General features: G+C 38.5%; 1 long non-coding RNA gene across 2 annotated transcripts in view; it reads right to left on the bottom strand.

The window, feature by feature from the left end:
* Positions 1-27,272, bottom strand: part of LOC142358878 (uncharacterized) — a 35,538-nt gene extending 8,266 nt beyond the window's left edge. Inside the window, exons 1-6 of one of the 2 annotated variants that reach the window (XR_012761917.1) lie at positions 27,079-27,272; positions 21,900-21,983; positions 19,642-19,772; positions 13,943-13,990; positions 12,959-13,041; positions 11,800-11,976 (exon numbers count right to left, since the gene is read on the bottom strand). This is a non-coding gene — a long non-coding RNA (uncharacterized LOC142358878). Of the gene's footprint in view, positions 1-11,799; positions 11,977-12,958; positions 13,042-13,942; positions 13,991-19,641; positions 19,773-21,899; positions 21,984-23,316; positions 24,154-27,078 lie in introns of those variants that run through there. The other variant, XR_012761916.1, reaches the window with a different exon arrangement.
* Between the last annotated feature and the right edge of the window lie 223 nt (positions 27,273-27,495).

The raw sequence follows: 27,495 nt of genomic DNA, 5'->3' as shown, positions 1-27,495 counted from the left end.
CACCTCTGAAGAGTATTTCATGACTTGTTTCTCTGCTTTTGATGGAAACATCATTGGTCCTCTATCCATTATCATCACATATGATAAGGTAAATTAAGTTTCTTTGTATTAGAAGCAAAGACAGTACAGACCAGAAAGATCAAAAGATAAAATGTGTATATATGGTAACTACGCTGCAACTTTTGCAGGCACTTCTACATGTGCATGATTTGAATTCGTATTTCTATATATATAAACTTTAGTGAACTATTCAGTAAATAGGATTACGCAATTCTTTAAACATCTGCTTTTTCAGTTCAGGTATGCATAAGTGTTTTTGTGTATGTGTCTAAACAGAATTTAATTTATTTGATTTGGTTAAGTATATGTAATATATATAGCTCATATTACTGGTGTCTATGCATATTTAAATATATGATATATAAATATATATTAATGATAAGGTAATAAACAGTGCAAATATTATTTGTGTATATAATTTCTCTTTCAGTGAATAAACATTTTTTCTGTTGCCCATTGTGCTATAAAGTTTTGCTTTGCTTTTTAAGCAGAGGAGTCAGAGATACTATTGCTCACAGAATTCCTCATTAGGCCCACCAGAAGCACAGAATTTACAGCCTAACTTAACTCTTGTCATGACTCTATGAACTGAAGCTCCACTCTGCCAGAAAGGAAAAAGAGACTGAAAAGAAAGAATCGCTGTACAGTGCTGCCTCTTGCCTGAGAGACTGTCACATTGGAAGTGGATTTGTCTACTCCTCTTCAATGTCCTTACAGCAAGCTAATTCTACAACAAGCCCCTGCACATATCTGTAGACTCACAGGCCAAGAGGATAATACTCCAATTTTTGTGTGGCAGCAGTTTTATCTTGACGTTTCACCCCTATGGCTTTCTGGGAAGAAGTTAAATTTGCCCTAGCATTTAAGATAAGAAAATGATTGGCTCTGGTTTTCCAGCAATGTTATAGCAAGTCTTTTGTTAACAAGAGGGAGAAATGCACTCTTTCATACTAGTTAATAGGTCACATTTCATCATCCGTTAGGATATTTTATTCAGTCCATTAAACATTTCCAGTTTTATTCTGGTCCAGTGTAACAACAAAAAGCCCTTTCTTTTATCACTCCCTTACTTTTGTGGACTGTTTTGTACCAGCAAAGCATTCAGCATGATAACTATTGAACACTCTGGAAAATGAGGTATCGGAAATATTGTCATTGCTTTAAGCTCTCAGAATTGAGGCAAAGCTTGATTTGGGAGAATACCTTCTGTTGGGTTATCATGTACCTTCTTACAAGGGCCAGTTTTAACAATATTTGCTTTAACTATAACTAACTGTGTTTACATATATAGTATAGTATGAAGATACTACACCTGGGGGGTGTGTGCGTAGATGTGTATATGTTTACATGTGAATGAAAGTAGATACAAATACACTTGAAAAGCAGTACACTTTAGAAACAAAAGCTATTGATCCAGTATCTGTTAACTTTAATCTTTCTTTTTTATGTACCAAGTATGTAGTATAGGCTTTACTATTAGATGGGAAAAACAAAAGGAATAGAGAATAATATAGTAGAATTTGTAACAAAACTTGAAGCAAAGATGGCTGTATGAGTGTGATGGAGACAACAAATTGTGCTGGGATTTAGATCAACTTTTTGTGGAGCTTACTGCATACACATGCATATACATGCTTGCAGTGTATAAGCAGAGGCTGGAATGTTTTTCTTTTCTTTTTCTTGGATGTGGACTTAATACTTTTAACTGTTATGCTGCTAGGAAGTACATTATGTTAAGAACTCATAGTTAACAAAAGCTTTCTCAGGTGGGTTGATGACAAACATGCCTGTCTGCATTTTACACTCTATTTAAATGAGTAAACATTTGTGGCAAGTATATTGCTAGAGTAAATCAGGGAAAGTAAATGTGGTCATAGGAGTTCTAAAATCTGAACCTTCTCAGGCAGAACAGGCCTGCATCTCACATTAGTGACACTTCCCTGCTGTTACTTTTTATCATATTTGGATGTAAATTTGAAACACTGGAGTCAATCCCTTGGATGCCAATTTAAACTATACCAGGGTGTTTTTTCTTTAATATGAATATAAGAAAACATATTTGTAGTGGAGCTTGGAGCAGAAACTTGGGGGTCTTTCTTCCTGATGCAAGATGCCTTTTCTTTTTGCCATTTCCCTCCAACAGCATCACATTTCTTTCAGAGCCACAGAAATGGCTTGTTTTACACGGCTGGAGGGTAGTCTCAAATGATTGATTCCAAAGCACCAATGTTTACCTTTTCTTATTACCTCCAAAGCCACTCACAACGTTCAGACTGAAGTAAAAAGTCTGGTTCATCACTGTCATAAATACAATTTTCTAGAGCCTTGAAACACACGGACTCATAAAGAGCGTGTTTTCAAAACTGTTATTCTGACAACTGGAAAATGAAACTTCCAGAAATGTTGCTGCCTAAGCATTTGTAGCTTAGGGATTCTGCTGAAAGAAGAAGATTTTTACAGGTACATATATGAAAATGCAACGCTGTTTGAAGCATTACTTGCTGTACACTGGCATAGGAACGCTGAAGTTGATTAAACTATGACATTTGCTGAGCCACTCTCCATCATCTTTGAGAGGTCCTGGAGGACAGGAGAGGTGCCCGAGGACTGGAGAAAGGCCAATGTCACTCCAATCTTCAAAAAGGGCAAGAAGGAGGACCCAGGGATCTACAGGCCGGTCAGCCTCACCTCCATCCTGGGAAAGGTGATGGAGCATCTTATCCTGGAGGCCATCATCAAGCAAGTGGAAGAAAAGAAGGTTATCAGGAGTAGTCAGCATGGATTCACCAAGGGGAAATCATGCCTGACTAATCTAATAGCTTTCTACGATGACATGACTGGCTGGGTAGACAAAGGGAGAGCCGTGGATGTTGTCTACCTCGACTTCAGCAAGGCTTTCGAAACAGTCTCCCATGATATCCTCCTAGGGAAGCTCAGGAAGTGTGGGCTGGATGAGTGGTCGGTGAAGTGGATAGAGAACTGGCTGAATGGCAGAACTCAGAGTGTTGTCATCAGCGGCGCTGAGTCTAGTTGGAGGCTGGTAACTAGTGGTGTCCCTCAGGGGTCAGTACTGGGCCCAGTCTTAACTTCTTCATCAACGACCTGGATGAAGAGTTAGAATGTACCCTCAGCAAGTTTGCTGATGACACAAAACTGGGAGGAGTGGTAGATACACCAGAAGGCTGTGCTGCCATTCAGCGTGACCTGGATAGGCTGGAAATTTGGGCAGAGAGGAACCTGATGAGGTTTAACAAAGGCAAATGCAGGGTCCTGCACCTGGGGAGGAACAACCTCATGCATCAGTACAGGCTTGGGGTGGACCTGCTGAAGAGCAGCTCTGCAGAGAGGGACCTGGGTGTCCTGGTGGACGACAGATTAACCATGATCCAGCAGTGTGCCCTGGCTGCCAAGAAGGCCAATGGGATCCTGGGGTGCATGAAGAAGAGTGTGGCCAGCAGGACGAGGGAGGTTCTCCTTCCCCTCTACACTGCCCTGGTGAGGCCTCATCCAGAGTACTCTGTCCAGTTCTGGGCTCCCCAGTTCAAGAAAGATGAAGAGCTACTGGAAAGAGTCCAGCAGAGGGCTACAAGGATGGTGAGGGGACTGGAACATCTCCCCTACGAGGAGAGGCTGAGGGAGCTGGGCTTTTTCAGCCTGAAGAAGAGAAGGCTGCGAGGGGACCTAATAAATGGTTATAAATATCTGAAGGGTGGGTGTCAGGAGGATGGTGCCAAGCTCTTTTCAGTGGTGCCCAGTGACAGGACAAGGGGCAATGGGCACAAACTGAGGCACAGGAAGTTCTGTCTGAACATGAGGAAGAACTTCTTCCCTCTGAGGCTGACGGAGCACTGGAACAGGCTGCCCAGGGAGGCTGTGGAGTCTCCTTCTCTGGAGATATTCAAGACCCGCCTGGACAAGGTCCTGTGCAGCCTGCTGTAGATGATTCTGCTTCAGCAGGGGGGTTGGACTAGATGACCCACAGAGGTCCCTTCCAACCCCTACCATTCTGTGATTCTGTGATTCTGTGATTGAGACCACTTCAGCATCTGATCAGTAGGAAATCTACTGTACTGGAAGCTATTGATAGACAGCCACTGATGTATTTGCATCATGGCAAATCCCAATGGTACTGTAATCAAGCATTTTGATTATAATCAGCTGTTCACGAGCTGAGCTTTTCCCTACTTGAATCCCAAATGGATTTCAAAGAAGGTCCTAAGGAATGTATCTCCGCATTTCCATTTGTGGCACACACGCAGACACATACACCACAGAATATGGTGGTCATAGACATATGGGTTTGGAAGCTGTTGTCTTTTGCGACCCATACTGCAAGCAAATTACTTCCTTTTAATCAACAGCTGTGCAGTATTACACATCATTATTATATGAGCAACTCATCATCTACCCCAAGTGGATCACATCATTAGATTACCAATAGACTGTTCTTGGCCTCTTTTGATTCTTTTTTCTTCTATATTTTGATTCAATACAAAGCTTGCATTAGTGGAACTCTTAAAAACAGTTAAAAACAGTTAGAACTGTTAAAAATTATTAAAACCTTGTCAAAAACAAGTTATCAGAAAACAGAAATGAACTTATCACCGAAGAGAAAGTGGCTTATTTGCAGCTTTTTTCCATACACCAAACTTTACCTGTATTCACCCATGTGCACATATAAATATATGATAGAAATTAAATCGTGTACAAGGAAACAAGCAAGGATAATTCTTTATCTGAAAGTTTTCTTCATAAAATTTCTTAGCTTTTAGTATAATCAAACACAAGAAGAGGCACAATGCTCCCGAAACACAGGATGTTCCTTGTGAGTATAAAGTGACCCTTCATACTGTGAGGGTGACTGAGCACTGGCACAGGTCTCCCAGAGAGTCTGTGGAGTCTCCATCCCTGGAGATATTTAAAAGCCTTCTGGACATGGTCCTGGGTAATCAGCTCTAGGTGGCCCTTCTTCAACTGGGACATTGTACAAGTTGACCTCCAGAGATCCCTTCCATCCTCAACCATTCTGTGATACTTTAATTCTATGCACGCCCATCCCAGCCCCTTTAGCTTATAATAACATGTATAATTGATTCCAGAAGCACGTTTCACTGTTAATTAAATGTTACAGTCTTAACTGCATCGCATTAATACATCACTGTTCTGCTACCTATGTCTTTCTCACATACATATGTAACAAAGTTTGTGTCGGCAAATCCTTCTGATATTCCCTTCCTTCCATCTGCCAGTGCCCTTTGGCTTCGAAAGTGCTGGTTGGAGTTGTTGTGTTATATCTATCTCTCCATTACTTTTAAGAATAATTCTCTGGCTGCTCTGAGAGGAAACTAATACACATATCTCCTTCACTGCACAAAACATCAGACCAGGAAGGCAGAAGACGAATACAGGTAGGGCAGCCATTGATATATAAAAAAGCCATCAACAAAGCAGAATTCTTCTGTGATTGACTGGCAGATGGACAAAACTTTCAGGTGCAAGAACTGGGATGTTGTTTGTGAAAAATAATATATTAGGATCACAAGTTTAAAACACCTGGCATTACAGGCAAGTAAAGATACTGCAGTGATTAAGAATTGTCTAAAGAGATCTTAGATGTGTGGACAAACACGCTCTTCGTGTAGATCTGAAACTGTATTTAACAATGAGCTATCAATGCTGCTGTCATGTGAAAATAACACCTCAGAACATTAGCTTGAGATTTAGTTGAGTTTTAAGATTTTAATCCTGCAAAATGATTAAGAAATGCTAATGGCAAAGAGTAAGCAAAACTTTGGAGTAGAAGCTTGTTAGTTTGGAAACAGACAAAGACAGAAAAGTCAGATAGGTGGCATACAGAATGTATGACAGTGTTGGAGCCAAAGCCTGTTGAAGTATATGGAAAAAAAAATTCTTCTTAATCAATTTTGTATTAGACTGCTGTTGGCTCAGTATGTCCTGGTAAAAAATTCAATGTCAGCCCTTACTCCTCCTGAAACTGAAGTACCCCTCACACACTTACAAGTGGACCTTACAGGCTAAAGCTGTAAGTGGCCCTTAAGGACTGCAGATAATCTTGTGTCACCTCACTCTCTGTACTACATTTTTTCCCAGTGGCAATCCAGCACTTGTTCTGTGGTTTCACATTCGTATGTAATTTGCACTCTCCGAGAGGGTTTGGAATAGCAAACAGCAAATTGGAGCACCAGAACTTGTGTGCGCTTTGCTCAGCTGTAAATGATGACATGAGGAAGTAAAGACTTAAAATCTTTGTTTGAATACTGCTGGGAAAAGGAGGAAAGGAATACAATCCTGAGTTTTGTGTATGACAAGTGTAAATGAAGTATTATGTAAATAAAACCTTGCTTCCCTAATCTACAAAAAGTAAGCAGATTACATTTGCTACTTCAAGTTACTAAAAAGTCTTCTCACCTCTGGCAGGCACGGAATTCCCAGTTCAAATCTAAAGGCTTTTTATTGAAAGCTTTTTGTTTCACTGTAGTTAAGGATGCGAGCGATCAGGTGAAAGTGTTTCTCTTGCATTTTCTAGAGGCAAAGACCATTGTCTCAACTGACACAACAGGACACAGAGAGAGAGGGTTCAGTGTATTTTTCTGCAGTGGAAGCTACCCTGTTCATCTCTTAGTACTGAGCATTATCATCAGTTTTGCAAGGATGACAGATGTAACAGATTGAGAGGCAGAATAAATAAATCTAAACCAGTGTCCAGATTGCTATATCTGGCTTAATTAATTATCTCAGGGAAATGGATATCTCTGCACTACATCACAGATGTGGCAGTAGCTGGAAAATTAACAAAGCCCTTCTATTGCTCACAGCAAGTCTAGGAGTCCCTTGTATGTTTGTATTTATTCATTTATTAGTTAGAGAATGGTCATACCATTCACTAAGAGAAAATATCATAACTCATTATTTGTATTCAAACTGCAATGTTTTATGGTGACTGTGGTTCATTTTCTCACAGCACCATTCTGACTGAGATTTCTCTCCACATTATGTTTGCCATAGCACAAGTCTTTCTTCCTTCTCAGTATAGCAAGGACTGTTTGCTCAATTACAATAGGCGTTTCCACAGACAGTCCAAAAGAAGAAGATGGTTGACTAAAATTCATGGACCCTGCAGCACTATTTTGAAGTAAAACACATGGGTTTATGGGGTAATGTTTAGATTAGGATTTCAGTTATTCAGTGGTATACTAGAACATGTTCGTATAAAATAGATATATTGTAGAAACAGTGTATAGTCTGTTGTTCAAACAGCAATTTTTCCTCAAAACATTGTTGATGAAAAAAAGACAACCTAACCTACTATTGCACACTGTTCAATCATTGCTTTTCAGCTATTTTGAAAAAAATCCACCCTATTTTAGCAAAAATGTATAAAACAGATACAGGTTTTCTTTTTAAATTTTGTCTTTACTAGTAAGAAGTCAGATAGCACATAATTTGCTTTTAAAGGGAGACAGAAATAATAATAATATTCTTTTAAAGTCTGTGTCCACAACTGGCTGAAGATAAAAGTCAAACTCATAGTTTTGGGGGATTTATTTTGTTTTCCACACATAATGTCAGGCCATCTGTCAGACATGTTAAATGGAATATTAGCATGAGTTGTTTACATCCAGAAGGGATACTTTTCATAGCATTCGGTCTTTCTTAAAGGGCAGAATGACATGGTTACTGTGGTCAGAAAAGTACCAATGACACTTCTGTGCAGAACAGATTGACTCTCCTGGTTAGATCTTCCTCTGGGGAAAATTTATGTAGTTAACTTGACTTAAATTGAGTTATATTGATTTACAACAGTATTAGGCTCTGTGTATTCAAGTTATATCATTTTCTTTTACTGATAAAATGAAGTGTAGTTCATACACCACAAAATAAAGCTGGGCACAAAATCATGTGAGAATGATGCTGAAAATCATTACAGATTTTGTAATTAACCTACTTTTCTTCAGCAAGATAAGACTGAAAGATCTTGAATTTATTTTCTGAGGAGACAGAAAAAGAAAAGTGCCAGACTCTTCTACAGCTGAAACAATAACTGTTGCATCAAAAGGGTAGCATGGGGTTTTCTGAATGGGATTTAAATTGCCTTGCTTATTGAACAGTGTTGTGGTGGGTTTTTTTAAACTGATATTGATGCAATTAGAATATTCCAGCTACCAAAGATAGTTCTTGGCTGATCTGAGTATATGCATACACATACATAGAGATATGTATAGCAATATCATCTGCACAGCAATAGCATTATACACAGAGGAAAAATGTACAACTAGGAGTAATCAAGTCAGATGCTTAAAATTTTATTGGGAATCACTATTAAGCATATAATATTTTAAAATTTTTGTATCTATAAGTATTTGTATATGCCAGTATAAATGAAGTAGTATGTAATTACTTTAATACATTTTAGCATTTTTCTAGAATCCATACATGTTTATATGGAAAAGGTTATCTCAGCTTCACTGTGGAAGAGTATATTAGTATTTTAACTCCAGCTGATTTTCGGAGTCTTTCCTCACCTTTGTATTAGAAAACTTTCTTCTTTCATCTAGCAGAAAATACACCTTCAAATAAAAAAAGATAACTGTGACAATAAATTAATCTGCTATTCCCTTAATTTTATATCAACAACCACAATCCAGTAGGCAGTGGAGTTGTGCTATGGTAAAACAAATGTTGTCCCACGGACTATATTACAATCACTTCCTAATGAACACGTAAAAGTTAGTGTGCAAGCAGTTTTGTTAAGAGATGCTTCTTAATGCAAGTGGACACTTGATAGTGCCAAATGCCTAAAGAGCTTTGTATGAAAGTCAGAAACTGTAGATGTGGAAGGTGGTTTTTTTCAACTAAAAAAAAATTTAATAAGTGAGGCAGACATCTAAAAAGTGTAAGTTTAAATTCCCAAGGGATAACATAAGCAGTTGTTTCCAAATTCCTGACTAATTTAGAATTCATCATTAAGTTATCATTCTATCCAGTTTACCTTACTTGACTGTTCATATATCCACTCAACCACTTGATTCCTAAACAGCCTCCAGCATTGCCATGGTTTCTTCATGATCAAGATCTGTATTGTCCAGAAATCCTTCCCTGGAAGCTAGCCAAGCAAAGACAGGCAGCTGGCAAGGAGCAGGGCGGCCCATTTACCTTCACAGTTATTAGGAACCACAGAACTGATTTAGATCTTCCTTCCTACAAATGGATCACTGTTTGCTTGGTTGTTGAAGTTTCTTCCCCTCGGTTTGACACCACACATTTCATTTTTTAGAAATGAAAATATTGTCTTACTTAGCCAATCTGGGTAAAAGTTCTAATAAATCCACTAAAAAATGCTGTCTACATTCAACAGAATTCAGCACAAAGAGGTACAGTTTTATTCAGAGACTCCCCAGCAGATAGTACAATGCCCTCAGAAAGAAGCTGAGAAGGACACTAGCAGCGATAAAAGAAATGTTGCATAAGCCCTGTCATCTGTGCAAAACTGTGGATAATTCAGTTTATCACTCCTCTGTAGCAAAAAGGAAACAGAAGGGGAAAAGCAGCATCCAGACTATAAACTGAGAGAATATGGGGAGAGAAAAAACTACCCATGATTTGAGACTTATACAAGCCTGAGATAGAGATGTTGGATCCACTTTTCTCTCATGCTATGCATGATCTTGCTTGGGAAGTAAAATCAGTTTCATGTATTTTTAAGACCTTAAATGTTTTTAAGATCTTCTACCATGGGATTCCTTTACATTACGATGAAATACATGTCTTCAGTCCCAAAGGGATTTGCTTGCTGTAAACTTTGAAACCAAGTGTCATTTAGGTGCAAAATTCTCAAAAAGATCTTAATGAATGCTGTTCATACCATCTGCTTCTGAGAAAAAGTAGAAGCCAGTGTTTTTTCTAAGTTGCACAAATGTAGTTTTGGAGATAACTCCTCACTTGTCCATTCTAACTCTGTCTTTCTTCTTGCAAAGTTCTTAGTTAATTTCTTCATTCCCCTCCCGAGCCCTTTTATGCAAGATGGGCATAAAAGCCTCCTTTTTCTACCACTCTTTTTGTGGAAATGGAAAGCCTTTGTGCGTGGGAAATACATATTGTCGACTCTGGCTTTTAGTGAATGCATACTATAATGAGGTATTTGCTATAGTTTCTGGTGGACTAGAAGCAGTAAAACATTGGTATCCAAAACTACAGTCACCTGAAGTGTCTTCTGCAGGAAAGAGCAGAAGCATAGCAGATTACAGACGGAGACGAAAAAACTCAAGCTTTGGAAGAGCAAATACCTTTGCCCCTCTTTTCACAGTTTCAGTTTTGAAAGCCTTACCACTCTTGTTTATTTTGGATTTAGTTGGTGCAGTGCATCCATCAGTTTTGTGATAACACTTTTTTGGCTGCCTATATCAGGGAGTACTATTGTTATGGCAACATGTTTGTCAACACCCTACACTTATAGCATACTCACAATGGTAAAATACTGATAATGCACTGTGCAGATAACACAGCAGTATCTCCACTTGGTTATCAGTTAGAATCATAACTAATATTAGTCAGATTTATCCACAAATAATGAACCATGCCTAATCATCCTTGTCAAAATAAACACATATGAATCCTGATGTTCTCACAGTTAAACCAAGACTACACTTCCACCAGCTTTTTTTTTTTTTTGGTGTATGAATAATGGTTGTTAAATACAAATATTCAAAGGTCTACTTGCATTCTGACACATCTTTATTTTAGCAAGCAATACTAAATGTACAAAATTTTTCTATTAAGTTTCTATATAGATGCTGAAGAAAAGTTTTTCTTTTTCTTGGTTAATATACTTGCTGGATTTGTACTATTTTTTGCAATCAGGTGCCATTTTGCAGGATTGCTTGGAAGAACAGCATATAGCAGCAAACAGCCAAGGAGATTTCTAGGTCAGTAGAAGACAAATTCAGTCATTTATTCAACTGTTATGATCTGACAATTGCAGTCAGGTTTTTTCGCTGTCATGGAAATGAATCACAAAGTATGCTTCTCTAAGCAGGTACCATGTGTGATGTAGCATCTGCTATGCTAAACATGTTTTTTATTGACTAGAGAAACTAATACACTTGGTACATAAAATACACATAAAATGACTGTGTCTGTACTCCCAATGATGCCCATGGGCTGCAATAGCACCTCATTGCCTCCATTTTCCAAAGTATTGCTAGATCTTTTGCTTTGTTTTTTGATTTTTATTCTTTTTTCTTTAAAGATGTACATGTTAAAATAAATGGTTTACACAATACTGGTAACTCATAAGCTGATCAGCTGTGAAATTCTACATACGCCATTTTTCTTAATCTCTCACAAGTTTTTATAGCAGCATTCTGGGATACTGAGAAGATACTGTTCTCTTGCTGGTTTTAATTTTAACGTGTCAGCCGAAGACTTTCCTCCAGATATTAAAGTCCTTTTAGGACTTGAGAAAATTAAACAGCTGTGCTTTGTGGAAAAACAGTAATCAGGAGTTGCTAGTTAGGCCAAAGGTAAAAGTCCTACACAAAGATCTGGGAACACATGCAACGCTGGTAAAATTGAAATTACCTAGTAGGAGACGTCAAGATGAACTGAATAAGTGAATTATCCTTAGAACAGATGTGGCAGAAAGACTCATTGCTTTAGATTCAGAGGAGCTTTTTTTTTGTTTGATATATTTTGATTAATTTTTTATTTTTGTTTATTTACCTGCAATAGCTTTATACTAAAAGATCATTAACCTTTGTTAGTTTATTACTTTGTCTTCAGATAGAAAGTATGAGGAGCACAGAAGGTGTAAACACTATAGCCATGTCAGCTCCCTTCATCCCTTGGTTGGCCTCTAGTACTTCATTAATTCCCATTGGACACTGAACGGGTCTACTGCTAAAAAAACAGACGACAAAGGGAAGGTTAGACATAAACTACAAGTTTCAATGGAAGTTTCAGATGAAGTTACTTCATTACTAACACAGGTTGAACTATGACAAGTTAAATCTAGTCTGGACTTGTTTCATTTAATTTTGCTAAGTGTAAAACAAATTATCATTATACATTTTTTCTAGCACATTTTAGCAGCTCAGTGAAAATTGTTCTAGACAGTGTTTAGTTTAACAACAAACATGAACTTTCTGTTCAAGTTGTATCAGGATCACAGTATCCCTGCTGTTTATTTGAGAGATCAAGCTGAGGTTAACCCTCGTTTTCTTTAAATGACACACTTCATATGATGCACATTTTCAGCGAATTTCTCCAGAATGGAAGATTTTACAATAGAGTGCACCACAGTACTTCGACAGAGTGGATGCAGGGGAATATTTATAATTTGTCTCTAAAAAAGAGCAAACTAAAGACGATAAGCGAGCAAGCTGCTGTGCAGAGCATGGAGGCTACAGAAAAGATAGGAAGAGTTGGACAGATTCTCAGATGTGATATCAATCCATTCTTAGTTGGATGAGAAGAATATATATCTTGTTTATTTTCAAAAATATTTGACACAACTGTTTTTTGAAAATTTCACCATCGTCTACTGAACATTTCAACATCTCCTTGTTTTTATAAAAATAGGATAGAGCCATCTAGAGAAACTTTGTGGCAGAAATTCAGCAGTTAAAAAATGATTTTTTATGTCAGCAAACTATAATTTCTTGGCCAAAATTAGTCTCATGTTGTGTGCTTAAGCACAGCCACAAACCATGGAGTGGAAATAAGCTGTCATGGTACCAAAGTTAGCTTTGGAGGTCATAAAGCCTTGGAAGTATCCCCATGGTTCACTTGCTATTCCGTTCTGAGCAAGCAATGCCTCAGCAGACGCCAAAGAGCATCCAGTGCCTTTCCCTTTCCAGCTATACGGTCCAATGCTACTTACCAGTGCGTGATCAAATTTGTAGTCTGTAGTCGCCTTCAAGATCTTTGATAGATCACCGATAGCTTAGCATTTGCAATGGAAATCTTGAAAAGATAAGCAAATATGGCACTTTAGAAACATGGAAACATCATACGCAACACCGCAGCGTACAAGACAATAACATATACCTGCTTCTGATCCTGTTGTGGATAATTCTGATTGAATTTACCTGGCTTGTGGCCAAGGAGGAGAAACCATATTCCAGAGGTTGTTTTCTGCTAGCTTTTTGCTTCCCAATCTTATTAAAATTTCTCTCGTAAGATCAAATTATTTCTAAATGTATGCATGAAGAACTCTTCAGCGATGGATAAAAGTATCCATATAAGTACCAGGCACTTAATTGAGACAAGGATTTTATTTGTTTGTTAGCATTTTTGTTTATTTTTCTAAAGAGAGATCTACTTTGAATGCAAAAAAAAAAAAAAGGAGAATACTAAATACATATACACAAGGTGGAATAAATAGAGTGACACCTTCAGTGATATGGATAGATTTTTCTCTTTTGCATATGAGGAAACACATGCATCAAGGCAGAGATTTTGACTGATACTAGATATGTATGTGCATGTGCATGCAGGGTAGGGGAAGGCAATTAGCAAAGAACTTTAGACTCTTATTTGTCCTGCAGTAATTGATAATTAGTGGCATGGTTTCCTAATTAATTCAGTCATGACATTAGCACTTACCTTTCATTGGCCAGCCAAGGAAATTATAATAGGTTTCATTTCATCGTTCTGCAGATTATTGAAACCTATATTATCCCTTCATACCTACTTTTCAGTGACATACAAGAAAAAATTCCATGTCTCAATACAGAGGGGAAGCCAGGGTAGTAAACCATACTCACCACAAAACAATTCAAAGTATTTTGATTGTAGTTGAAAGAAGAACATGAGACACCACTATACTGATCTGTTAGAAAAAGTTTTTTAGACCATGACTCACCAATGAAGCAATATTTATGCCCTTTGTGTCAAAGACCTGGAAGGAAATCTGAAATAACATGCAAAATAATATTAATTAAATAATATTAGCAAAATCGCCCCAGTGTGAACTTTATATTTTAAAAGAAGAATTTTTAAGTAAGTGAGTTTGTGAGTTTCATTACCTTTGTGTCTGAACCAAGAGCTGAGCTAAAGTGGAACATTTGTGCACCATGTATGACAACAACTTCTCATCTTCCTTGCAAGATAAAATGTATGAGCATTCTTCAACCAGATTTCAATGCTATCTATGCTATGTGGTCCCCATGTAATCGATAGCCTTGCTGGACTTGTCAATGCCAGACGAAAGACATACTCGGACTGAGGCATCAAGAGCCGAAGAGCTAACAAAGGAAGTAAATAACTGGTGCTTATCTTATCAGACAAAAGTAAGGGGGGATAGCCCATCACTGTAAACTCAGCGATCTGTGGGGCGCAGCGGAGGCTGTGCAGCCAGAGATTGCTTCAGAGATTGCTTTGGATAAAGCACAGATGGCCCCCGAATACACATACCAAGATGCCCACTCCGAAGGCGTGTCACACTGCTGAGTCCCGCTTCTGACGACACGACATTCCATGCCAAGAGCCAATCGATACACAATAATTGACTTAGTCCCACCTCGCAAAAAGATTTCCAAACATATAAAAATTGGCACTTGAAAACTCCCTTTGGGAGGAGGAGCCAAGCGAGAATTTTACCTGACGGATGGGTCGACGCGCCTGAACCTCTCTTCCCCCCCCAAGAAGGGACGCCTTTTTGGTAAGAGTCGCGCCTCTGACTTTGTTCCCTGGGAACACATCGTTAACTAAAGCGCTAAACTATTACTTTGAGCTCAACTTTTGTAGACAGTGAATTTATCAACGGCAATTCCGAATCTGTGATAACTGTCGCTTGAATAAATTACCTACTGCTTCAACTTTGCGAAACTGTTTCAGTGAAAGTCCTTGAAAGGGCTTTGGCAGGCTAGTTGAATATCAGACTCCCCTTACCCTCCCTTTTAACGCGACACCCCACCATCTGTAATCTTGGGTAAGGCCTGTTAGAGGTACATTCCTGTCTATTCCTTTTAGTATTTGCTTATGAGTATTATGAACTTGTGTAATCCTTTCCAAAGTTTCTGATGCTGTCTCTCTCACAAAAGCACAAGTCACTGAATATTTCATATGACATAAACATCATAATTGGACAATCTGGATGTTGAACTCATTTTAGCTGCCTGAACGAGAATCCAAGTCTTTAGAGGGAAAAAAATATACAAACTTGATTACATCATGCACATGTGTGTACACATACACACACACACATATATATATAGTTAGATACATACATACAAATATGGATTCTTGTCACAATAAATTTATCATCTGCAAGGGAAAACCTTTACTGTTTGCAGTAGATTTATGCAAGATGTACAGACTGGAGAAGCAACAAAATTGTTTTACTTTCATTTTCTGTTCTGAACATTATCCTCAAGTTCTGAATTCTACAGCTAATGTTATTAGAGTTTCTTCTTTCAGTTTTGTACCTTGTTAACCTAAAAGTTGGCCTGAAATTCTCTAAATTCAGGTTTTTTCTTGTGAGATTTCAAGTGTCTCCTGATTATCATGTATTTATTTTATCTAAAAATGGAAAAAAGGCTAAATATTCTTAAGATACAACCTTATGAAATATCATTCCTGAATGATTATAATCCCAATAAAAAGAAGTATGACTAAGTGTTCTATTCCTGCTTTCATTAGGGTTCTTTTAAAATACAATCTTTTTCGCTGTAAGCTTTTCAAACTAGTGTCTGTAAACTAACTTCTGCTTTATCTACGTGATATTTGTACCACAGCTAACTTCTCCTTTGTTCTACTCTTCAGGCTATGTATTCAAGGTAATCCCTGTAATTACTCTTCTTTTAACTAAATCACTGACAATACACAAAGAAACCTGAGATTTAGCTCAAGATATTCACAGTCATGTATGGCTGAGAGTGGTATACTTTTGTTCTTCCTCCTCTGCTAATGCAAAGCTGTGGTTAGTCCTAGCATGCCACATATTGAGAAAAGGGAAGATTAAATTACTTGAAGAATGCACAGCACTGTTATAAACTACTTTAACTTCACCTTTTCAAGTATGTCTTGACCTGTCCAGCCAATTGCCAAGGACTGGTATAAGCACGACAGCATATGTGCTGAGTTTGAGCATGTGTTTTCTCTGCGAGTTCTCTGCATTTCCCTCTTCCAGTGTGATCTGCTGCACTTCATAAAAACTGAACTGGAATTTGAATTTTGTCTGACTAGTTGCTCCCTTGGGGCTTAGATTAATTTTGAGAAGCTATGCTTCTCCTTTGAGAGTCTCATAGCACAGGAAGCACACTGAAGCTTTTTTTAAAAATCTGAGTTAATATAAACCTTAAGTCAGGATTCAAACTGCATCTGCCTTTCTCTTTCTTTTTTTAATCTAGAAAAGGTTTACATATCTCAGTTGAAATTCTGGTGTATGTACAGTTTTGCTACATTTTGGTTTCTTTTTTAAATTCTATAATCTGCTGGCTTCTAAAACCCTGTGTGGATACTTCGAATATTCCACTGCATTTTTGTGTGCCCTTGCACAATTTGAGGGCTATCCTCAGTGCCACCAATAACAGACAAATCCACGAATTTGTTGGTTTCAGAGAAATCAGTCATTCACAAGGCATCATGTTCTGTTACTCCCAAGATTCCTGAGTTTTAATCCTTCCTCAAAACGTAAATATTTGCTTTCAGAGTGCATGCTTTGTGCCCTCTGCATGTGGATTAAGTCCAATTGATGAGTAGGTAGAAATGTATGTAATTTAAAAACTCCAATGATTAAACTGTAATATAAATTACATAAAATGAAAATTTTAAATGGAGTCATCTTCCATTTGACCGCTTAAAATCAGCTACCACAGGTCATCTGGAAAGATTTTTTTTCCCTCTTTAGGTCATGCAGAATGTGTTTTTATTGTCTGAATTTGGATAATATATTTTGTCATTTCACCTGGAGAAATTTTTCTTTCTCAGAAGACTAGAAACGCTTGGCTGTTGGCGTGTCCAGATAATATTATTGTTATTGTTTTGTAAGAAAGAGCTTAAAGAATTAGATATTTGTTTATCTTCTGAAGTCTTCAAAACTATATTGTTGCTAGATCATCATTTCCCACTGACTATTCTTATTCTAACACCATTTAATTTTAAAGCTATACTTTCATCAAATTGAATTGCATTGCAGGCATAAAAGTCCTTGTGTAACTGTATGAAGTGCTAGATATCTAGTTTAAAAAAAATGTTTGACTTGTTTCTCCTGATTTATAACATGTGTACTTTATCATGTCTTAAGCACAACTAGGCAATATTTCATTGACATCATGTTTGTTCTGCCAGTAAGCTTACTGTCAAACATTTGTAAAGAGACACTTGCAAGTAATGAGATTTCGTTATTAAAGCTCTAATTTTTTTGTGCTGAGAGGTATTGTCTCTGATATGCGGAAACCTGAATATGCTTATGTATGCATGAGGTAATTATATTCATGTCAGCAGTCCCATTGAGTTAATGAGATTATTAACATGAGAAAAGTTGCTTCTATTTAGATGTTTTCAGAATTAGATCATATTCTCTGTTTCTGTGTTTTCAAAATCTTAGAAGCTGTTTAAGCAGCTCTTTGCCCCCTGGATTTTCTCATTCCTAACTGTTAGACCTATATGTCACTGAGAAGTGGTATCCAAGTCCTTTAAGCAGCTTTAAAGATCTAAGCCTAATATACTTGCTACATGCCTATGCTAATGTCATCACTTTCCCTGTCTCTGTGCTGATTTTCATAAGCATTGCTAATCAGTACGACAGAAGAATGATTTTTTTTTTTAATCTCAGGAGTTCTTAGCCTGTCTTATACGTGGTCCCACATTGTAAAACAAAAAATCCCACCACGATTAAGTCCTTTCACAAAGAGTGTTTCTTATAAATATGTGATTTTTTTTTCACATGCATCTGCTGCTGGCAGAAGAGGGACTGTATGGCTCCTGCTGTGATTCAGTGTAGGGATTTTTCTGCCCTTACTTTTTAAGGAGGCCTTCCATTTCCAAATTGTTCTGAAATTCTGTGTTCCTTTTGCTGTCTGGATACTCATTCAGCATAATACACCCTAATTATGAATTCAAGGTGAAAGTACTTCATGATGAATTTGCAAACTGGAAATAATATCCAGTATTCTGCAATTACTGCATTGTGGAAGATCTATGCTTCAAATACCCATCAATATACTGAAAATCATACTTTTATTATTGGTGATAAAATAGTAAATTTTTTCCCATGGAGAAATTGTGCTCATTATTGCAACTTAGACAACAGATAAGAAAATGATGTCTCACCATGATACGCTAGCTTGCATCCCTCAATGGTCTGAAGATCAATGTTGGCTACTCTCTTATTTACTGCTTACAGATAGACAATTTGGTTCAATTTTATTTTCTTCTGCCTAGAGACAGCACAAAACTCCTTTTACCGTTTTCCCTTCATCAGCAAGGTCTCCCAGGTCTTTTTCTAGAGCCAAGGTTCAATAAGAAGAATTGCTCATAATGGAGGAGACACTGGTGAGGAATCACTTGCGAAAACTCAACGCACGCAGTTTCATGGGCCCTGATGGGCTATATCTGAGGGTACACAGAGAATTGGCCAATGTCCTTGCAAGGCTGCACTCTATTGTCTTTGAAAAGTCATGGAGATTGGGGGAAATCTGTAAAAACTGGAGAAAGGGAAATGTCACATCCATGTTCAAAAAAGTTCAAACGGATCATGCAGGGAAGTGCAGACCAGTGAGCCTCTTAGAAGCCTGGGAAAATCATTGACCAAGTCCTCTTGGATCATATTTCTGGGCACATGAGGAACAAGAAGGTGATAAGAAACAGTCAGCGTGAATTTACCAATGGCGTATCATGCTTGACTCTGTGACAAAATGGCTGAATTTCTGAATGAAACCAGTGGATATAATCTATTGCTATCAGTTTGGGATGTTATGTTACAGATGTGTGAATAAAGAGAAGAGTCAAATTTAGCTTGATCATTATAGCAGTTACTGGTTCATATTTTGCCTGGGGGTAGCTGAAAGTGAGATTCCTCAGATCTCTGTCCCGGAATATCTGCTGTTTAAAAAAAAAATTAATTAATGTGAACGAGCTGATAAGAGTACACACTCACCAAGTTCATGTATGACCTCAACCTGGGGGAATGAGTCAACACACGGGAGGGCAGGGCTGCTATGCAGAGGGATCTGACAGGCAGGAGGAACAGGTCAACAGGGAGCCCACGGAATTCATCAAAGACAAATACAAAATCATGTACTTAAGATGGATTAGCCTCCTGAAATATTACAGACTAGGGGCTCACCAGCCAGGGACCAGCTCTGCAGCTCTGGGTGTGAGAAAGTATCAGCCAGCAGTGTCTCTGGACAGCAATAAAGGTTATCATTGTGTTGGGCTGTATGAAGAAGGACGACACAAGGAGGAGACTGAGGGAAGTGATTATACCCCATTGCTCAGTATTTGATAGACCCTACCTGGTTACTAAATTCAGTTTTCAGTCTCTCAGCATGGAAAAAATTGTTTACAAACTTGAGGGGTTCAGGGAATGTCACTGGACAGTGGGGCTGGGGAACTCACCATGTGAGGAGAGGCTGTGGGGCCAGGACTGGTTCAGCCCAGAGCAGAGATAACTTCAGAGCACCTGACAGCAACCCAGTGCCTATGGGAACGGGATCGAGGGGACAGGGACGGTATCTTCACAGAGGTGCCTGTGGGGAGGAATAGAGACAGTGAAAAAACCAAAAATGGACAAGATCCCAAGTGGACATACAGAAAAAAATCACTCTAAATATAATTACATTTGAGGCGGTTTTCCAGGAGGGGTGGCAAACTGTCTGTTCTTGAGGATTTTCAGGAGTGGATGTACCTTGATACCCTGAGTACCTTGGTCTGGATTTTCAATGTTGACTCTTTAAGCTATAGAAGTTGTAGAAATCAGAAGCTGACTCTTCTGATTCTCAGATTAAAAAAAATTGTGGGGTGAAGAGAGGAGGGAGTAGATTGTTCTTAGTGGAAAAAAACACATGGCAGAGCATAGTATTCTGGGTTAGTGTTGGCTGATTCATTGACGTATAATGAGAATACCATAAAATAGAATAGTGTAAGTTGGGATGGACTTCTGGAGTTCACACAGTTCAATCCTCAGCTCAAAGCATGTCCAGTTAGATCAAGTTGTTTAGGACATTTCTGAGTCATAAAATTGACTAAGACAAGATGCCAAATACATAGTTTAAGGCATGAACACTGTACCGCTACCTACCAATGTTCAATAATAAATAAGAGTTCTGACTGCAGATGATGACAGTGAGTCATCATGGCCCAGTTTTGGATATCTATGTTGAGAATTAGCATTTGTGATCATACTGAGTCTGCATGGGACCCCACTGAAATCAATTCATCAATCAAAACTTCTTTGCAGGTTGGAAATACTTTATTAGACAAGGGCCTTTAGTCATAGATAAAGAAGTCAAATAAGCAGTTCCTGTCTCTGAAACACAACTTCTCTCTTACTGAAATGCAGCAGCAATTCTGATGCTTTATAGCTTCTTGTCAAACTTTTAAAATGTATCCTTTCAAATTTTGGTTATGCTTTTTGTATGTTTTTCTTCCTAAGAAGCTCCTGGACTAAAATTTTGTTCAGTGAAAAGGTGGCGGGCACAATTTATTCTACCAATAGTAGTGAATATATTCTATATTCCTCTGGGAGATTTTAAAGCCAACAGAAGAAATTACAGAAAAGATCTTTATTGGCCTTTGCAATACATCAGATCTACCGATTAAAACAACAAAAGAGATACAGAGCTGGAGTGAAAACCAGCATTGAAGGATACCTTTCCTTTCCGCTCAGGAAAGAAATGAGCTTTAGGAGAGTGCAGGGAAAGATACATTCTAGACCTCCTGCAAGAGCCAGGCAAAGGAACTTACTTGAACAGCTGCATTAGGAAAGCAATTAGGTCCAAGAAAAGTGAGGAAGAAGTCATGCTGTCAAGGTCATGCAAGAAAAGAGCAATTCAAGGCACATTTACACTGTGCAGTAAGATACTTGCACTTCTTCCTGGATAAAAACTAGTATCTTTATGGTGTTTAGCATGCATTCTGAGATAGCTTGGATATCTTTAATACTGTACTGCATTGCACGTTTTAACATTAGCCTCTGTTATTTAGAATTGATCTGCTGAGATCAGACTATATTGTCTGGCTACCTTCCATCTCTGCCTTTTAGTTTACACAGTTATCCTGAAATATCTGTAAGGGGTTAATTGAGTCAACACTGTGCAGCACTACAGGAACTGATTGCTTGGGCTGCTTTAGAGGCAATATATGAAAGATTTCCCCAAAGGCTGTGGCTTTCAGTTCGAAGCCCAGAAGAATGGAACTGCTGCTGTGAAGCAAAGAGGACTGTGTGAAAAGACACTCTAGAAGTGCCAGTCCCTCTTGAAACAGCTTCTTATTCCTGCTCAACAAACACATTTTTCAGCCTGCATACGTCTGGAAATTGCAGCATTATCACTCTGTCTGATTTGCCAGCTACTTGGGAAATAGAGGAATTAGAAATATTATTAAAAATTTTTTTTTTTCAATTGGAGGTCTGAATCTCATTAAATAGCATTTAAATCTACCTCTGCTATTATATTACCATTGCTTTATATGTAATTTGGGGAAAACAAAGAAAAAACAAAACTGAACAGAAAGGGATCTTTTCAGAAAGGGACCTTTTGATAATTTACCCTGAACAGTAAAAGTCCTAAGTGCTTTATGCTATTCACTAGTCAAAAATCAAGCATTTCTGCAGTTTACTTCTTTAGCTTCATGGATACTTCAATTCCTGGTCTTACCTTGTCTAAACATTGCAGACGATGGATGCATAGCAAGCAGATTTTTCCACATAGTAGTATCCATTTCTAAGTGACCATTATCATCTGTGTCAAAGATTAATAATTATGTGAAGGAAAATAGAAAATAAGTCAGATATCTTCAATCTAGACTTTCCTAATGAAAGTAATTTTTTTTTTTATCCTCCCCTCCCAGAATAAAAATATTTTGGCTAACTATTAAAAAAAAAATAAAGTGAAAGTACCTTCTTGGCCTGAAGCTGTTCCTGAAGATTGAGGTATAGTCCAAATTCATTACCTTGCCTTTCCCCTAACATCTCTCCAAGCTCAGCTCACCAATAAAATGATCTGACTTTGGTAAACTAGGGAGTCAAAGTCCTAGTTTAATGGAAACAGTGACTTGTCTTGCAATAGTCTGTAATGGATGACCAACATTACCAGCAATTTATGCCAGTTTAGGGATGGCGTGTGATGAAGGGCCCAAACCAATAATAATTACCAGTCTGGTTCACACTGATGCTATCAGCATGAGGCATGAGGAGAATCAAAAGGCTGCAGCAGAAGTAAGAAAAGAAATAGCAGTAGAGGGCTAGGGAGCAAGCCTTCAGAAACTGGGGAAGAAGGTACAGAAGATAAAAGGGCAAAGAGGAGCACAGTAAAGCTGTAGCTGCAGATGCAGCTTTCAAACCTGTAGGAAGTTTGGGATCGCTGATTTAAGAGAACTTAGAAACATGTGTCAAAGGATTTTACCATTTATTGTGGCTGCATGACTTGCAAAGATTAATGTGCTTTTAGTAGTCATGGCTAAATGTAGCTCAGGTAGTCGACTGGATTTTAAAATCTCTGCTACCAGTGATACAATGATGAGTGAAAATTCAAGATCTACAGGCATCTCATGAGTTTGCTCTATTTTCAAGGGTGACAAGAGAGTCATGTCTCACATCAGTTTTGTCTTTCAGAGGATTTAATGGGATTTCAAGCATGTACCTTAAACACTGATGTAAAAACTGGATGTTTCACTGACCATTTTCAGTTTTGTGTTATAGTCGGGCCTTGCTTTTAAAAAAAAAAAGCTCACGCAGACTTCTAACATCATGTTCCTAAATGTTGTGGATCATCACAAAAATCTGACATCTGCCCTGCAGAGTTTCACTTGCAAGAGATTTGCGGCAAATTATCCCTTTTAAATTTCTCTGGACCTGTTTTTTTGTGCACTCAAGGAAATACACCTTCCTTTCTTTGCAGCCACAGTAGCACAGAGCTAAGAAGCGTCTTCAGAAAACCTCAAGGACTGGTCTCTCTATCATTACTAGTGTTAAGGCAGGAGGTTCTTTTTAGCAAAAAGCAAGGGACCAACAGAGAAACTGTGTCTTCTTCATGACCTGGTAAGGGGAAGTCACTGAAATGAAGGAAAAGATACAATTGGACTAATTAATTTCCTTTGGTGTATTTGGCAAGATTTTCCTTCCTTTCCTTTTGCAGCAGCTGTACCACCTGCCACAGATAGAGACAGTACATGCAGACTAAGGAACCACTGAAATTTCTTTAGCAATATGGTATGAATAACAAGGTTTTCTTTCTTCAGCCTTTCCTTCATATTCACCAATAACAGCTTGCCGCGCCAAGCTGTGCTCTCTGCTCTCCTGCTCCCACTGATTTCCAGCACTCTGCTCGCCACTGCAACTGCAAGTTCAAGCCTGGGATGCTTCTGCTGTGGTTCTCTTTGCTTCTTGACTGGGACAGACAAAGGAGCTCATTAAGACTGCCATGCAATATATTAAAAAGTAAAAGCACTTCCAGTGTCTCTTTGCAATATTGTGAGGGATGACTCCTAGAGCTGAAGAATCCAAATAAAGTTAATATGGCTGCAAAACTGCAGTCCAGCTTTCTCTTCCTTTTTCTTCCCTCGCAGTCACATCAGGTGAAATTCTCCACTATCATGCATGCAGTAGGTTGAACTTGGAAAGAAAAATGTCCTTTCTAGAAGAATTTAGAAATGGAATGAAAATAAGTCTGCCATCATTGTATCATCCATCATCTACGTGCCCTTGGCGATTTTGTTTAGTCGTATGTCAAAACTAAGTGAACCAGAAGCAAACTGAGCTGAGCGAATAACAAACTGGAGTGAGAACAACAAAACAAAAGGAAGAAGAAAAAAGCCAGAAAGCTCAGAAAAACTTGCATGGGACTTCTTTTTCCACAATAAATTGTTCCAGTGTCACTCTACTGTTTCTAATCTGATTTGTTTTTCTGTTCAGTTCTTTTACCTCTGTTTGCTATTGAAATACTCGGAAAATGTCTAGATCACAGCACCATCCCTAGTCTCATTTTCATAGTTGTTAACACAGGAGATTGTAGATGCACTGAATTTATCCACTACAAGACTCAGTACTGTAAATGAGCTTTCAGAATCCTATCATGTGTAATTACAGGTTGTATCAATTCAAATGTTGCTTTGCCCTCACTCTGAATGCATACATGGTGAAGGTTTGAAAGTACAAAAGAGACATTTTCCCCAGATTTTTTTTCTTTTCCCCGGCATCGCTAGACTTCTCATGGAGAAGAAACTGTAAAGGGAAGTCTCTGAATCCCTCAACATTTTGTATACCTGTTCTTAAATACTAGAATTCCAGAGCCTCTTTTTTCTTCCTGCTGTTATCTTGACAGCTGACCTAGGGAACCAGATCAGTGCAGCTATCTAAAGGCACATGATCTTAAGGATGGCCAGTTCCCTTAAAGATCACTTCTTCTTGGAAAGTTTCATGCATTCTGCTTACTACCACCTCTTTGCTGCTGTCAACATCAATTCTGTTTTGTGGGAGCAATCCCAGTACTGCCCATCACAGTCTTCTGGTGCGCAGGCCAGACTCTCACTATTGTGTCCTACCCCAGGCAGGTTCTTGGTTAAAGAGTGAGGGCCTTCAAAGCCTCTTAGACTGCAAGAGAAAAAGCTCCCTGAGAGCAAAAGGTGTGTGCCTACCCTTTCCTGGTAGTGAGCAACATATTTGCCAGGGTACAGCCTACCCACTAGCCACCGACCAGGGAGAGCAGGTAGGGCTGCCATCCTGCCTTGCAATGACCTGAAATGAAAAACAGTCTTCCTAGTCTGCTGCCTTCACTGCTTTTGGCAAGAGCTGTGTTCTTCCTAGGCTGTCCTCTCTCTGAGGTCCTTTAATAGTAGGTGAGGGATCTTGACAATGAAGGCTCTTCTGAAGAAGTTTAAATTTGGAAAATGCAATATTTTCACTCTGGCTTTCCTGTGACGTTTGGTTTTTGTTGCTGTGAGGCTGCGAGTCCAGTGAGTGGGCTGAAAGGTAGTCATACTGAAATCTCTCACTAACTCCTCAAAACTTTCCTTTAAAATCTTCAGCAAAAACATCTAATTTCACGCAAGTGTGCGCATGTGTGTGTGCATTGCAGAAATATGCTGCTGGCCTGAGGGTGTTCAGATGGTTAATTAGAGGTCTTTTTTGAGTGACATTTGGTACCCCACTGCACAGACACCTGATGTATCCTTCTGTTAGTGTACCAACAGAAATACATAAATAAATATCTGAGTATAGTACTTAAAAGCAGTAACTGAATAATGCAAGAACTGGTATTAAAAGTGCTAGAAGTGCAACACGTGTGAAATCTCTTCCAGACAAGGCAGTGGAGGACTGGGAACCTAGTTTTAGTCCCTAATTCTGACAGAGAACCCATAGCAATCTGCACACGCCATGGGCCACTAGGCCCAACCTTTGTTATTTCTAATGGAAAAAGAGGTTTTGCATTTTTCCACCTGTATTGTTCTCTCCTATGTAATTTCAAATTCTCTGGGACAAGGGCTTGCATTTACCATATGTCTGTATGCTGCCTAGAACAATTGGATCCTGGTCTAGATTTGCCCTGTAGACATTCCCATCTTATGAACAATTCAAGTGTTGCTATTTTTTTAATAATTATTTTAATGTGATGTGTTCCCTTTAGGGAATTTATACTGTTCTTGCATTTCTCCTTCCTATCGTGGCTCATTCTTAATCCACTTGAGTTTCCCTCCCATGAGCAGAACATTCAAAGCCACAAATAATTACACCTAACAATGACATCCTCTTTTGCCTGCTGTATTCCTGTTTGTTCATTTTTGGGTTTTTAAGACTGTATGATCATGTCAAAAAAACTAATAGGTAGAAGTCAGTGGTTGCTAGCAGGAGATATGTACCTACTCTTGTCTGCAATGGATGAAAACAATTTATCTGTGTTAACTGTTGCTTAGTGACTTTTATGCTCATAGCAGAGAAAAATGCAGCACTCTGGAGCCTGCAAGTAAATAGATTTACATATTGTAGTGTCAGGTTACAGGGTTTTCAGGCTGCAGCTGGAATCAGTTCCTAAGTAAGAAATAACTACTTGGCCATTAAGCCTTAAAACATATGTCATCCTTGCATAGCAAATACCTTTTCCTTCAAATATAGAAAAAGGTACTCCCTATAATGAGGACATGTTCTGAACGAAATTATATATGGTTTGCATCGAGATCTTTAAGCAACAGCAAACCTGCTTTGCCTCTGGAGCACCAGAAGGGGCTGAACTCCGTATCAGTAGCTAAGTAAGTCAACAGGTTCTGGTATGGTGCTTTCACCTCCTGGGTTAACACAAACCTTGAGCAAGGGGGCAGTCATTTGCTGAGATCAACAGCTTACAAAGGGTCATAGATGGTCAGTCATCCATACATGATCTGGTATGTTTTTAAAGCCCACAGATTTTTCTTGCATAGCCCCAAACAGTAAATTCTCAGCATTGCTCAGAGAATGAGTGTGTAGACTTCAGTGCAGACTAGCAGAAAACTCAGAGAACAATACTTCAAAACCAGCACTATTCCTTAGATGAAATCTCTTTCTGAGGTGTCAGGAGCATTTCTGTCTCCTACAAACAGATGAATAAACACAAATAGCATCAACTAGGCTTCAGTGATGGTGCTTGTATTTCCAGTTGGTCTGTTTTTAACCAAGTGCCTGACGTGGCAGTCTGGTCCATGCAGAGGACATGGTACCACGTGTCGGTCAGCTTGCATTTGTGAGGCAGGACTATTTCTTGGTTCCAGCGGGATGTTATAGGTGAGAACATGGGGTCAGGGTCACTGTTTCAGACCCTTCCTAACTAATTTAAAAGTTCACAAGCAGGAGACTTTCTGCAAGGTTACTTTCCTTGAGCAAATGCAGAAATTTTCTCAAGATTTTCCTACAGGAGATCAGGATGAAGGCGACAGTTCCCAGGATCTTTCCTGTGAAAACAGAAGCTGGCCGTGATGATGGGGATCACTTTCCATTATGTTTGATTTCCTTGTTATATTATGGGTTGTAGATGTGTTTGAACTCCTGTGAAGAGAATAAGGCTAGACATTGCACAGGTTCCAAATGCTAAAGCAGGCACTAGAAACAAAAAAGAAAAGCATTTGTTTTCAGTATATGATGCAATATTTCACCTGAATATTTCTGTTATTTGTCTTCCCAGTAAAATATATTACCTGCTTGTCTGTTCTAGGAGAAATAATGTAATGTTGTCTTTTTTTCCCCATTTCATAAACTATTAGTTTTCAGTCGTTCAGAAAGATCCCTGT

Source organism: Opisthocomus hoazin, chromosome Z (genome assembly GCF_030867145.1).
Source record: "Opisthocomus hoazin isolate bOpiHoa1 chromosome Z, bOpiHoa1.hap1, whole genome shotgun sequence".
NCBI lineage: Eukaryota > Metazoa > Chordata > Aves > Opisthocomiformes > Opisthocomidae > Opisthocomus > Opisthocomus hoazin.
Note: the sequence above shows the minus strand (reverse complement) of the source record. Positions and strands in the feature narration are given on the sequence as shown.